An 11515-nucleotide genomic window follows, 5' to 3' on the forward strand; every position below is an offset into this window, starting at 1 on the left:
ATAACTGTAGAATGATCAAGGGCGAGTTCTTGGTTTCTTATGTGGGTTTATTGTTAGGCAGTTTCATTAACGTCCTCCCAGCGCGGTAACAACACACAACAACAGCAGTCACGTTTTCGTCTACCGTAAAGCAGTTTGTCTGCCGTAAACAGCAATGTTGTGACACTCTTAAACAGGACAATGCTGCCATCTACTGGATAGCCTCCGGAACACTGAAATTCAAGTATTTATTTTATTTATTAGTATAATAAAATAAATATATACAGTATATATATATATAGATAGAATTCACTGAAAGTCAGGTATTTCATACATATATATATATATATATATATATATATATATATATATATATATATATATATATATATATATATATATATATATATATATATATATATATATATATATATATATATATATATATATATATATATATATATATATATATATATATATACACTACCGTTCAAAAGTTTGGGGTCACCCAAACAATTTTGTGGAATAGCCTTCATTTCTAAGAACAAGAATAGACTGTCGAGTTTCAGATGAAAGTTCTCTTTTTCTGGCCATTTTGAGCGTTTAATTGACCCCACAAATGTGATGCTCCAGAAACTCAATCTGCTCAAAGGAAGGTCAGTTTTGTAGCTTCTGTAACGAGCTAAACGGTTTTCAGATGTGTGAACATGATTGCACAAGGGTTTTCTAATCATCAATTAGCCTTCTGAGCCAATGAACAAACACATTGTACCATTAGAACACTGGAGTGATAGTTGCTGGAAATGGGCCTCTATACACCTATGTAGATATTGCACCAAAAACCAGACATTTGCAGCTAGAATAGTCATTTACCACATTAGCAATGTATAGAGTGTATTTCTTTAAAGTTAAGACTAGTTTAAAGTTATCTTCATTGAAAAGTACAGTGCTTTTCCTTCAAAAATAAGGACATTTCAATGTGACCCCAAACTTTTGAACGGTAGTGTATATATATATATATATATATATATATATATATATATATATATATATATATATATATATATATATATATATATATGAAATATATATGAAATACTCGAGTTGGTGAATTCTAGCTGTAAATATACTCATCCCCTCTCAACCACGCCCCCAACCACGCCCTCCGCCCCCAACCAATCCCCCGCCACGCCCCCGACCACGCCCCACCCCACCCCCCACCTCCCGGAATCGGAGGTCTCAAGGTTGGCAAGTATGAATGTAGGTCAAAGTGAAACCTACATAGAAGTTTTTGTTTCATGTCTCTACGACATTCCTACTGGAAGTTACAGGCAGTTTTGTCTGTTTTCTTCCTAGGAGCAGTTTTGTCTGTGTTTTCTTCCTAGGGGGCGCTAGAGCGCAATTTTGAGTTTTGGGGTTGGGATTTTTATTACATCGCAATTTTTGCCATTCTTGATGTGTGTGTCCAGTTTGGTGAGTTTGGAAGCATGTTAAGGGGGTCAAATTATAGCTCAAAGAGGCAAAAGTGACTGTTTTTACAAAACTTTTGTTTTGAAGGGGGAATTGCAAACTTCCTGTTGATTTTTGACTTTTTTATACACACAATAAATGTATGTTTATTTATAATAGGAAATATATTTATGAATATATGAAAGGGACAAGCGGTATGAAATGAATGGATGGATGGATGTAATATTCAACAGGATTTTAAATGTTTAATTTTTTAAATTAAAACGTATTTTTATATTGTATTTATTTTATATAAATACAATTATATTATAATTATGTTTTATTATTATTATTATTATCTTTTTTAAATTTTTTAAATAAAAACATATTTATCATTGCAAAACTATATTCATAATATATAATTTCTCAACAATGTTGTCAAAAATGTAACTCTTTGTCGTGAATGGCAGGCATCATGTTTGGAGGAAACCAGGATCCGCTCATTACCAGGCCAATACCATCCCTACAGTGAAGCATGGTGGTGGCAGCATCATGCTGTGGGGTTGTTGCACAGAGCAATTGTGGCGTCGTATTCAAAAAGACTTGAGGCTGTCTGTGTTCATTTTGCCAGCAGTTCTTAATTTAGTTTTAGTGAATGTCTTATGACGGATTTTTTTTTTCAGTTTTAGTCGTATTTTAGTCGTCGAAATTAATTTAGTTTTAGTGTAGTTTTAGCCAACTAAATTCCTCAACACTTTTATTAATTATTTATTTTGAAATGTGTTTTTTAATACTTTTTATACACACAATAAATATATGTTTATTTACAATAAGATATATATTTATAAATATATGAGAGGGTCAATCGGTAGAAAATGGATGGATGGATGGATGTAATATTAAACAGGATTTTAAATAGGTATTTTTTTTTACTAAAACATATTTTTATATTGTATTATTATTGTATTTATTTCATATAAATAAAATGATATTATAATTACATTTTATTATTATTATCTTTTTTTTAAATAAAACATATTTACCACTGCATAATTATATTGATAATATGTCATTTCTCACCAATGTTGTCAAAATATGGCTAAAAAAAAAGACTTTACTGTTCATTTTGGTTGGAGTTATAGCGCCATACTATAAACAGTACTACTTCAGAAAATATATAATAGAATAACAAATGTTCTTTTTCGCATTTCAAGTACTTCCATCCTTAATTTGGCGACAGGAACTCACTTTTTCTCCTGTTCCTGTGCAGAGGGATTAGTGGATTGCTGGGAACCCTTCGTGAAGTGAAAATGATTATCTGGCTAATTGCAGACCAAATTCTTGACAGCGGGCCAGAACCAAAACCTTTGAGTCACTCTACTGTAAGTCCTTGCTGGGCCTGCAGTCTGACAGAACTTGTGACAGAGTACAGGATCTGGTATGTCCGCACTCAACATTTTGCAACACAAGTGGGGAGTAGCAAGGTAATTGTGTCTTGCCTCTGGTAAAAGCAAGGTGGTGGTAGCTTCATGGTCTGGGGTTGCATGAGTGCTGCCGGTTGTTAAAGGCCTACTGAAATGAAATGTTCTTATTTAAACGGGGATAGCAGATCCATTCTATGTGTCATACTTGATCATTTCGCGATATTGCCATATTTTTACTGAAAGGATTTAGTAGAGAACATCGAAGATAAAGTTCGCAATTTTTGGTCGCTGATAAAAAAAGCCTTGCCTGTACCGGAAGTAGCGTGACGTCACAGGTTGAAAGGCTCCTCACATTTCCACATTGTTTACACCAGCAGCGAGAGTGATTCGGACCGAGAAAGCGACGATTACCCCATTAATTTGAGCCAGGATGAAAGATTTGTGGATGAGGAACGTGAGAGTGAAGGACTAGAGTGCAGTGCAGGACGTATCTTTTTTTGCTCTGACCGTAACTTAGGTAGAAGCTGGCTCATTGGATTCCACACTCTCTCCTTTTTCTATTGTGGATCACGGATTTGTATTTTAAACCACCTGGGATACTATATCCTCTTGAAAATGAGAGTCGAGAACGCGAAATGGACATTCACAGGGACTTTTATCTCCACGACAATACGTCGGCGAAGTACTTTAGCTACGGAGCTAACATGATAGCATCGGGCTTAATTGCAGATAGAAACAAAACAAATAAACCCCTGACTGGAAGGATAGACAGAAGATCAACAATACTATTAAACCATGGACATGTAACTACACGGTTAATGCTTTCCAGCCTGGCGAAGCTTAACAATGCTGTTGCTAACGACGCCATTGAAGCTACCTTAGCTACGGGACCTCACAGAGCTATGCTAAAAACATTAGCTATCCACCTACGCCAGCCCTCATCTGCTCATCAACACCCGTGCTCACCTGCGTTCCACCGATCGACGGCGCGACGAAGGACTTCACCCGATCATCGATGCGGTCGGCGGCTAGCGTCGGATAGCGCGTCTGCTATCCAACTCAAAGTCGTCCTGGTTGTGTTGCTGCAGCCAGCCGCTAATACACCGATCCCACCTACAACTTTCTTCTTTGCAGTCTCCATTGTTCATTAAACAAATTGCAAAAGATTCACCAACACAGATGTCCAGAATACTGTGGAATTTTGCGATGAAAACAGAGCTTTTTGTATTGGGATACAATGGTGTCCCAATACTTCCGCTTCAACCATTGACGTAACGCGCAAACGTCATCATACATAGACGTTTTCAACCGGAAGTTTCCCGGGAAATTTATAATGTCACTTTATAAGTTAACCCGGCCGTATTGGCATGTGTTGCAATGTTAAGATTTCATCATTGATATATAAACTATCAGACTGCGTGGTCGCTAGTAGTGGCTTTCAGTAGGCCTTTAAGGGGATTTCAACACACTGTGACATTGTGAAAGCAGACACTGGGCCACATGGCAGTTTTCCAACATGATAAGGAACCCAAACACGGAACCCAACGGTGCACCTGCGGGGCATGTTTAACCCTTGTGTAATGTTCATATTGTTGTTACTCAGCCAGCGTTTGTGGGTCTGATGGACCCGTTGCATTTTGTGGCTTTTAATGCCTCACAATCAAACACTTTTATGTTAAAATACTGAACAGATGTTTATTGGGATAAGGTAAACATCTGTTCAGTATTTTAACATAAAAGTGTTTGATTGTGAGGCATTAAAAGCCACAAAATGCAACGGGTCCATCAGACCCACAAACGCTGGCTGAGTAACAACAATATAAACGTTGCACGGAAAATGTATCTGCCAGTTTCTGCGTCCCACAGGGATAATTCTTTTGTGTTTCTGCACCTGCGGTTCCCACACAAGGTTGCAACATTGTTTGTCAACACTGTCTGCTCTCATTTTCTCGCACATTTGACCCTCTGATGTTCTGTGTACCTACACTCTGTCCTCCTCCTGTCTAGGCCTGCTGTGTGTGTGTGTGTGTGTGTGTGTGTGTGTGTGTGTGTGTGTGTGTGTGTGTGTGTGTGTGTGTGTGTGTGTGTGTGTGTGTGTGTGTGTGTGTGTGTGTGTGTGTGTGTGTGTGTGTGTGTGTGTGTGTGTGTGTGTGTGTGTGTGTGTGTGTGTGTGTGTGTGTGTGTGTGTGTGTGTGTGTGTGTGTGTGTGTGGTATACAGAAAATCAATTTCCACCCTTCTATTAGCCCCGGGTCCAGTGGACCCGGACATCTTATATGTAATATAAATGTGTAGGGGGGGTGTATGGTGTGTGGTCATTAAATATGTATTCTGATATATGTTCTTCACAGGAAATGAGCCAAAGTCAGTGAGTCTCAGTTTGAAAAATGTATTAATTGTATAATTTTTCTTTTAATAAAAAATGAAAACGAGTCCCACAGACCCGAACACCATACAAGGGTTAAGCGGAACAACGGGAGGTGTAGGAGTGCAAGGTGTCTAACATCAACATAACACGGAAGAGGATTCCAGTAATGTATGATTGATGAAGGCAGTGTTAGGTAACAATAGGACTAAATAGGGGTAGTCACTTTTACGCAGGAATTTAAAAGGCACAATGAAAATCCAAATCTCGGAAATGCATGAAAAGACTACAGCTTCTTATCAGAACCTTCTGTTGGTAGAACCTGTGATACACTTGCATGGCGGCTCCACAGAAAGGATGCCAGTTGCACAATGCTACACAGCATACCAAGTTCAATGTAAAAACCTGGAGTCAGGTTACTTTGGCACTTTGTGTGTATCCCTCACGTCCTCCTGTCTGTTCTAAGGTGCGGTTGATGACTTTACATCGGAACATGAGGGCACCAAAAGCCTGAGTAATCTCCATGGTTTATCTTAAACATGCTGTGAGTTTGAAACTGGATACCCTCCTCTTCTACGTCAGATCTCTGCACCTTCGCCTCTGTTTTTCTCTTCCAGGCGTGGCACGTCTTTAGAAAAAAAGACAAATAGACAAAACAATGGATGACGTTCGCCACTACCAGGAAAACGAAAACCAGCCTCACGAAGAACGAGGCGTGTTTGCTCAGGGATGGTTTGGTCTGTAATCGGAACTAACACCTTACCGCGAAAAAGACAACTCATGATTAAGGTTGGGTATCGTTTGAATTCGTAGGATTCCGATTCCGATTCTTTGTTTCGGTTCCGATTCCTGGCAATTCTCGATTCCGATTCTTCTTGTACCATGCCGGGATCAATGTGTTTGACAGGTAGTCCCTGGAAGGTGGTATGTATTTTGGGTTGAGAGTTTTCACCATATCCCTGCAAACATAAACAAACATGTAATGTTGCTGTTACTGTTTAGCTCAGTATCAATTAGCTTAGCTCTAACGTTATTGCTTAACTAACCTAAATGTTGGAGATTCCACCTCTGAAAAGGGATGCAGTCTTTTGACTATGTGTGCAGTGACCTTTCTGTGGCACTCTTCCGTCTGTGGCACCGACATCTTCCCCATTGCCGCTACGGTGAACGGTGTACGCTGAGCACATCGCGGAGCCTGGCTAGCAGGTTGTAAATTGTCTATGAAAAAATACGCGGGCTAATTTGTTAGCTGCCTCAACGTTGGCACAAAACACATTATTTATTGCATATATATTGTTTTACTTACCGGATTCGGACTGCAGTGCAGTCACCGAGGTGCCAGGCTGGGCGTCGGAGGCAGAGGAGGACGGTCGGCGCAGCGCGTCGAAGACGGGACACGCATGAACTCGGAGGTGCTTCATCATGTTCGACGTGCACCCTCCTAAGCGCGAAACAGTCCTGTCGCACGTGTTACATTTCGCCGATATTTCATTTTTTAAATTAAAATAAAGCCACACTTTCGACCGCCGACGCCCGCTATCCATGCTTGACTGACTTGCTCGGCTACATAGGCTCGGCTATGCTAACACTTCCGGTGGTGGGCGCTTCTTCGTTGGTGTTCAGCGGCTTCTTCTTCCGGTCAGCGGACTTATTCTTTTTTTCCGCTCGGCGGACTGGGTATCGAAACTAGGAATCGAAATTTAAACTTTTGAACGATTCCGGGAGAATCGGAAAGTTAGTCCCGGTTCCAATCGATACTCGATACTCGATACCCAAACCTACTCATGATGGCTCATGATCTTGGTTTGTGTCTCTGATGCTGTGTTGATGCATGAACAGTGCATTCCGAAAGTATTCACAGCGCTTCACTTTTTCCACATTTTGGTATGTCACAGCCTTTGCTCAAGCAATTACAGCCTCAAGTCTTTTTGAATACGATGCCACAAGCTTGGCAAACCTTTCTTTGGGCATTCCTCTTTGCAGCAACTCTCAAAAGCTCCGGCAGATTGGATGGGAAGTGTTGTTTCTTTCCCTCCAGGATGTCTCTGTACGTTGCTGCATTCATCTTAGTCTAGTCAGGGAGGTGACCAAGATTCCGATGGTCACTCTGTCAGAGCTACAGCATTCCTCTGTGGAGAGAGGACAACCTTCCAGAAGGACAAACATCTCTGCAGCAATCCACCAATCAGGCATGTATGGTATAGTGGCCAGACGGAAGACATTTCTTAGTAGAAAGTTTGCCAAAATGCACCTGAAAGACTCAGACCACGGGAAACAAAATCTCTGGTCCGATGAGACAAAAACGTAACTCTTTTGGTGTGAATGCCAGGTAGGAGGAAACCAGGATCCGCTCATCACCAGGCCAATACTATTCCTAGCATGGTGGTGGCAGCATCATGCTGTGGGGTTGTTGCAAAGAGGAATCGGTGAAACTGCCCAAAGATGGTGTGTCGAGTTTGTGGCATCATATTCAAAAAGACTTGAGGCTGTCAGTGTTCATTTTGACAGCAGTTTTTAATTTAGTTTTAGTGAATGTCTCATGACGGAAATTTATTTTAGTTTTAGTCGTCTAAATTCATTTAGTTTGAGTCTAGTTTTAGTTGACTAAATTCCTCAACACTTCCAGAAGGACAACCATCTGTGCAGCAAACCACCAATCAGGCATGTATGGTATAGTGGCCAGACAGAAGACATTCCTTAGTAGAAAGTTTGCCAAAATGCACCTGAAAGATTCTCAGACCAAGAGAAACAAAATCTCTGATCTGATGAGACAAAAATGTAACTCTTTGGTGTGAATGCCAGGCGTCATGTTTGGAGGAAACCAGGCACCGCTCATCACCAGGCCAATACTATTCCTACAATGAAGCATGGTGGTGGCAGCATCATGCTGTGGGGTTGTTGCAAAGAGGAATCGGTGAAACTGCCCAAAAATGGTGTGTCGAGTTTGTGGCATCGTATTCAAAAAGACTTGAGGCTGTCAGTGTTCATTTTGACAGCAGTTTTTAATTTAGTTTTAGTGAATGTCTTATGGCGGAAATTTATTTTAGCTTTAGTCGTATTTTAGTCGTCTAAATTCATTTAGTTTGAGTCTAGTTTTAGTTGACTGAATTCCTAAAAAAAAAAATGTAATTGTTTATATTTGCAGAGCATCTCAAAAACTGCATTTACAAGACCTGCACTCCATGAATAGTTACAAGTGTGACTAAGTTTCGATTGGGGTATGTTGCTTTTAACGGGGAAAGATATGTCTCTTGTTTTCATGTTAGCATTTAAGATAGCGAGCTGGTCATGAGTTGATCAAAGGGCAGTTATCAATCTCGGTTTCTAATTTAAAAGGGTAATATTAGCCGTCGGGGATTTTGCCGCGGTCATAATGATTACAGTTCATCGTTAAACACTTACAATACAGTCTTGTTTTCCAGTAAAAAAAAATCCAAACACTGTGTCTCAGTAATTGTGGTTCTGACTGGATCCTGCATGCTACTATGATTGAATAGATTCATAACTTGTCCCACCTGCCTAAAGACAAAATTAAATATGATTGGATTTCGTCTCTGTTAACATTTCCGTCAATTAATTTTGTCGTTGTTTTCGTTGCTGTGATTCGTCATCGTCCTTTTGTCAGAGGAAGATAGGTCGTTGACGATAACGTAGACAAATATTTTTAATCAACAAATGTAACAGTGAACTTTAACCGGAACTCTCGAATAACCAAAGTTCCTTGGGTGGATAATGTATACTCACTACACCGGTATGTTTTAGTGCTTTCATGGCGAGTTTACTGACCGATATAAGTAAGAACTTTACACTACTTTATATTAGAGGACGAATGTCCCATAACAAGAAGATAGTGAAAAAGAAGAAACTTATCCACTACGGTGTCGGCACGGACTACAAAGGCGGATGTGCGCACATTTTCAGGACTTATGCAGATCCCAAATACAGATCAGCAGGTACCAGACGGTAATAAAAGTTGCTTTTGCATAATATTGCGAAACAAAACGCCAGATAATATGTCTTACCTTATACACACACCATAATAATATTCGTATGTTGAAGCACAGTACAATCCATCTAGCGGTGCGGCTTCATAGCTTACCAAAGTCGTACCAAAACATTTTGATGGATTTTTGAGCACTGTGTGTAATGTTCTATATTTTCAATGGAACATATAAAATGTTGGTGTCATAAATATAAAACTTGAGTCATATTGAAGTCTACACATATCTCTTATGTGGGACTGCCATCTACTGGTCACACTTACCATCTCACCATGTACCAAATAACCTAGCTTCGAGGTCAGTAAGCACAACTGAGACACCGGGTTATAAGGCGCACTGTCGAGTTTTGAGAAAATGAAAAATACGGTACCTACAGGGGATTTTCATTGTTTTATTATTGATAAATTAGCAAAAAAAATAAATAAATAAATAAAAAATTATAATATTGTCATATTATCTGTAGAATTTTGAGGACTAAATTAAAAAATTGTTGTTGTTTTTTTGGATTAAAGTAAAAATGTGGAAAAAGTGAATACTTCTGGATGCACTGGTACTTACCAAGCTCAGGCCCGGAATCCTCTTGTGTTTTGCAGTCATTTAATTGCCGTTACCCTTCAGTATCCTGCTCTGTAGTCCTTCCTGAAAAACAACCCAAAGGAAAAAACTGTACGTGAGTAAGACTCATCAACAAGCCGTCGGCCCGACGGGAAGCAATTTCTCAGCAATCAGGTCCCAAAATAAGTAAATCCTGACTCACTAATTTCCAAAGATGTAATTACCTTATGTTTCAGTCTCTAATGACATGCTACATTTGCAATTCCAGTTTTTTTTCTCATTTTGAATGGGATCAAAATAAATAAAAACTGTTATTCCGACACAGCTTTGAGGGTCCAGTGTAAGGAATGTGCTTCCTTGTGTTAAAAACCTGCACCGGGGGTGGGATGTCTGGAATGTTTTAGCCATGCTCAGAAGTCATTGTTCTGATGTACCTACCAAGCAGACTGTGTGATTGTTTCTTTGTTTCACCACATCCTCTATGGGAGGAGGACAATTAAAACCTGCATCCTGCCCGGAGAGAATAACATATCACGTACGAAATATCGAGACACCAGACAATAAGGGGTCACACTTAACAGTTGTTCAAATATGTGACAGATTTTCTACTCTTCAATCGCTGTACAGGTGTGATATAATTGATATCATTGCACTGTTATTAAACCCCATAAATCTGATTTAATTGGAGCATTCACACATATGGTTTTGTACATGTATTATGTGTATGGTATTCTATGTGAATAATGCTGTGTAATAGACTGTATTTATATTATTCACATGTGACTAATGCTGTATAATAGACTGTATTTATATTATTCACATGTGAATAATGCTGTATAATAGACTGTATTTATATTACACACATGTGAATAATGCTGTATAATAGACTGTATTTATATTATTCACATGTGAATAATGCAGTATAATAGACTGTATTTATATTATTCACATGTGAATAATGCTGTATAATGGACTGCATTTATATTATTCACATGTGAATAATGCTGTATAAAATATTGTGTTTATATTATTCACATGTGAATAATCCTGTATAATAGACTGTATTTATATTATTCTCCTGTGAATAATGCTGTATAATAGACAGTATTTATATTATTCACATAATGCTGTATAGGAGACTGTATTTATGTTATTCACATGTGACTAATGCTGTATAATAGACTGTGTTTATATTATTCACATGTGAATAATCCTGTATAATAGACTGTATTTATATTATTCACATGTGACTAATGCTGTATAATAGACTGTATTTATATTATTCACATGTGAATAATGCTGTATAATAGACTGTATTTATATTATTCACATGTGAATAATGCTGTAAAATAGGCTGTATCTGCAGTATATTATTCACATGTGAATAATGCTGTGTAATAGACTGTATTTATATTATTCACATGTGAATAATGCTGTATAATAGACTGTATTTATATTATTCACATGTAAAAAATACCTTATTGTCTATTGTGAGCAAACTGTGGTGCTGAATTTCCCCTAGGGATCAATAAAGTACTTTCTATGATATTCTATTCTATTCTATTCTACACTATTCTATTAACGTATTTATTATTCAACTTCTTCTCCAGATTTTGGTGCGCTCTACCTTCCACATTTTTCGCCCGATTCAAACCGTTCCGACATCAAACAAATTCCAAAAACTCCCAGATTTCCCAGAATTCCAGGTTTTCCAGGACATTTTTTCCATTCAAAATGAATTGG

Source organism: Entelurus aequoreus, linkage group LG07 (genome assembly GCF_033978785.1).
Source record: "Entelurus aequoreus isolate RoL-2023_Sb linkage group LG07, RoL_Eaeq_v1.1, whole genome shotgun sequence".
Classification (NCBI taxonomy): Eukaryota; Metazoa; Chordata; class Actinopteri; order Syngnathiformes; family Syngnathidae; genus Entelurus; species Entelurus aequoreus.